The sequence below is a fragment of the Carlito syrichta genome, unplaced genomic scaffold (genome assembly GCF_000164805.1).
Source record: "Carlito syrichta isolate Samal-C Ts95f unplaced genomic scaffold, Tarsius_syrichta-2.0.1 Scaffold315989, whole genome shotgun sequence".
Taxonomy (NCBI): Eukaryota; Metazoa; Chordata; class Mammalia; order Primates; family Tarsiidae; genus Carlito; species Carlito syrichta.
In genome coordinates this window covers 4,231-8,416 of record NW_007260085.1, presented here as the reverse complement: position 1 = coordinate 8,416, position 4,186 = coordinate 4,231, and the positions used below count along the sequence as shown (strand labels likewise).

Sequence of the window (4,186 nt, the reverse complement as noted above, 5' to 3'; positions counted from 1 at the left end):
AATCCCCCTACTGGGAATATATCCTAAAGAACTCAAATCACTCTATAAAAAAGATACCTGCACACATATGTTTATCTCAGCATTGTTCACAATAGCAAGAACCTGGAAGCAACCATGCTGCCCATCAAAAGAGGACTGGAGTAAAAAATGTGGTACATATATACTATGGAATACTATGCAGCCATAAAAAAGAACAAAATCATGAATTTCGCAGCAACCTGGATGGAACTAGAGTCTATAATACTGAGTGACATCTCACAGAAACAAAGATTCGAGTATCACATGTTCTGACTCATATAATGGACCTTGAACATCCAATGTAATACTATAAGAAAATGACTGACAGTAGTGGGAAACTATGTGGGGGGGAGAGAGATGGGATTATCGGTAGCAAATATCTGTCTGGGGATAGGGAAACACCTCTTATAAACAGGCTGCCTAACCCTTAACTCTACCCCACAACATCATAATAAAAGATATTGATAAAAAAATAAAATAAAATAAAATGGCTGTGCTGTCACTAAAGTTACTCCATGGTGGCACATCACCCTTTTAGTTTCAAATAACTCAAAGGAGAATAACAAATGTTTCCAACACAAAGAAATAAATATTTGAAATAATGACTGTGTTTATTATCCTGATCTGTTCTCTGTATATTATATATTTCAAAACTTTACTATGTGTCCCATGAATATGGACAATTATTATCAACTAAAAAAACTTAAAAATTTAAAATGCACATGACGCTTCTCAACCTTCATCAAACACTATTTTCATCATAGTTCTACCATATGAGTTCTGATAGCATCCCAAAATCTTAATCAGTTGCCATAATAAAAGGATAATCCTTACTAATGTTCCAGTCAGATATGGTAGGATGACCCTCCAGAACACTTCAGGCAGTGGTTCAGGGAATCAGAGTCACCCATTGTAGGACTCTAACGTCTATGAAAGAGTGTTCCTCTTTGTAGGACTTTAACATCTATGAAAGAGTGTGTAAGATCACAGAGAACCTTTTCATTCATGTCTGGAATTGGCATACATTACTTGCCACATCCAATTAACCCATTTATAAGTCTCCATGATAACTATATTGAATTATGAAAGATATTGCTTTCCAGGCTCTAAAAGAAGGAAAGGGATAGTCAGCCTCAAGCCAGACTCAGTACCAACTTTGTCTTTAATGACCCAAAATGATTCAATTAATCATTTTCCTCATTTATGATCCAGTGCCCTTATTAGTTAGAGCAAGGATTCATTTCCATACGTATAACTGTTTATGTGTATTCCCATTTGCCTAAAGTCCCATCCTTGTCACATAGAGTTTTCTCGTGTGTTTACTATTAATCTCTTTATTTGTACCTGCAATAAAATGTGTGATATTGTTGAGTATGCAAAGACTTTAATTTGCATAAAATGCATAATATTATTTATCCAATCTTTTTCTTACTCTTTGTCATGGACCACTAAGTTCATGAGACCTACATTGTTTCGTGTATACATCTAGTCTGTTGCTTCAAACTACTCAATAGCTCTCCATAGTGATTTCAAAACACTTTCTTGCTATTCTCTTTCCCAGTGATAGATTCACTGATTCCCATAGCATCCCTAACACCACATCTATCTCCAATATTAACACCTTTATATGTATTTCTGTGAGAATTCTCTTACTAACAAGCTTTACTTTTTATATCCATGTAGGTTTACAGAAATATTGAATGGAAAGTACAGAGAGTTCCCATACACCCTCTCCCACAAAGTTCCCCATGATATTAACATCTTACATTATGTGTGGCTCATGTAGCTGCCTTGAGGGTCCCAAGGGAAAGCAGCCAAAGATTAAAAAAGACATAGACACAGAGACATAAAGAAACACTGGGGCCAGGTGGGACACTTTCCTCTGATGGAGAAGTGGCCCCGAACTAGCTCAGCATGTTTATTTTGTAATCAAGCACAAAGGAATTTGGGAGGGGTTCAAGGTCTATGAGGGAGATATCACGGAGTTTTGTTGATACCTAAATGATAAGCTGTTCTGCAATTATCTTGTTGTCACTAAGGCTTTATCTGTACTATTTGCACCCTGATGTGTGGGCTACATTCCTTGCTCTTTGGCTAGGATGTGGAGCAACCAAGTGGCACCTTGCCTTCACCTGGGGCCTTGCCTTTGCTTGAGGCCTGCTATCTGGACAGCGCTCATTCGTTCCCCCGACAGCATTAGTATGGTATATGTGTTGCAACTGATGCACCAATTTTGATACATTTTTGACAGAAGTTCTCACATTTTGTAGTATACAGTGTTCAAAGTTTGGCAAAAGAATAATGGCATGTGTTCACCATTAGAGTATCTCCTTAAAAATAATTTGTGCTATATCTATTTCTTTCTCCCTCTGAACCTACAGCAACCACTATCATGAGAATGTATTTAGTATGTATACATTCTCATTATACTTATTGTGTTTTCATTTCTCATTTCTCCAATGATTGCCTCTTTTTATGTTCTATGTCATAGTTCTCTTTTAAAAGACAATTCTATTCTGTTTTCATTGGTCATACAAATTTAGTAAAAATATATATATATATATTGCATAAACACTCAGAAAGTAACACATTTTATAAGACATATGACTTAAACATGGTGCTAAAGCAACAGAAAAAATATCCAAAACAAAAGTTTGTTTATAAGTTAATTTAGCATCACCTCATGTAATTTAGTCCAACTTGAGTTTGGAATGGGTCCTCTTCCTGCCACTCCATGACACACATAAATCTCTTTAGCTTTAGTTTATCTTCCCCTTCTTTGTTTCTTATTCTCTGTCTCACCTCATTATCTCCTCTGTGAACTTTCTATCAGTCCCCGCACTGAGAGGAACAACTGCTGAGTTGTCGTTCATACAACTGAAACATATTTCCCAGGGCCTTTAAACACAGACAAAACTGAGAGTGGCTGTTATGCAGTCTATGTGCAACTTTCCTTTATTGTCTTTCTGCTCTTTCATTCAAATAAGTTTAGGCTTTCCTTTGACAATGCAGAGACCCAAGTACAGATCTCTTGATTTCACTCCTTAGTGCTCTAAACACATCACGCAAATCCACAATCCCACATGCATATGTTTGTATAACAAACACTTGTGACAACTTCCCATATTTCATCTTTTATATGGTTTCACATAACCTAAGAGTCCTCCTGGTGATAGTTTGGTGAGAAAGTTTAACAACATTCTTATATTAACAAATAGAGAGGATCACATCTGCAATTTCTGCCTTTAACTAATATAATTATGTAATTACAATTATATCACATATTATAGCCATGTCAGTGCAATGTTCCTCTCATTAAACATGTTTCCTAAATATCAAAGTTGTCATCTGTTGTCAAGTTTTCCACATATTATATTTATTCCTAAATTATCTCACCTGTTTTGATATTCATTAGGTTTGGATGCAAGATCATAAGCAGAGTATATCTTCTCCAGCTGGCTATCTCTAACACCTGTGCAGCCTTTGCACCCACCTTCCTTGTTTTCTGCATACTACGCTTCTTGGCAGGACTGTGTACATTCACTTCTTTGGGAAACACTTTTAATCTCAGTAAGTCAATAATTTGGATTTTTGTTACCTGCAGGCCTTGAATTGACCCTGAAATTACCCTGTGTCTGAAATTATTACTGTGTATGTATTTTCTTCCAGTGACAGAGTGGGCAATGCCCCAATCATGACCTAAAGCAATAATGGCAGTGCCACATTCCTGCAGTGCTGGGCAAATGCTTTTAAGAGGACTGGTTTTTGCCATTCGAGACTGGCGTACACTGCAACTGACTGGGTCTATACCTATGTTCGTCTTCGTGTTGTCTTCTTGGTATGGAAAACTTCTATGTTCTTTGCCTGCAAAAAAATAAAAGGCTATAGTGGTCACAGAGAGGAGAACTCTGGCACTTGGGATCTGTTTGGCCCTTGGCATGGTCCTGAGCCAGTCCCCATTAGTACCCATTGTTCTGCTTGAGAAGCAAAAGATGAAATAGAATGGCACTCTATCTGAAGCTGGCACTTCACAGTGATTATTGTTGTATAGTGGACACCAAATTATCATGAAATCAGTTACCTTAATAGAAAAAAACCTACTTATTTATGATGCAAGTATATTATTTATTTAACATTGGAAATATTATGTGATGGAGCTGATTTGGGG

At 36.8% G+C, this 4,186-nt stretch overlaps 1 pseudogene; it reads left to right on the top strand.

The window, feature by feature from the left end:
* The first annotated feature begins 3,433 nt into the window (after positions 1-3,433).
* Positions 3,434-3,856, top strand: LOC103276255 (annotated as a pseudogene).
* The last annotated feature ends 330 nt before the right edge of the window (positions 3,857-4,186 follow it).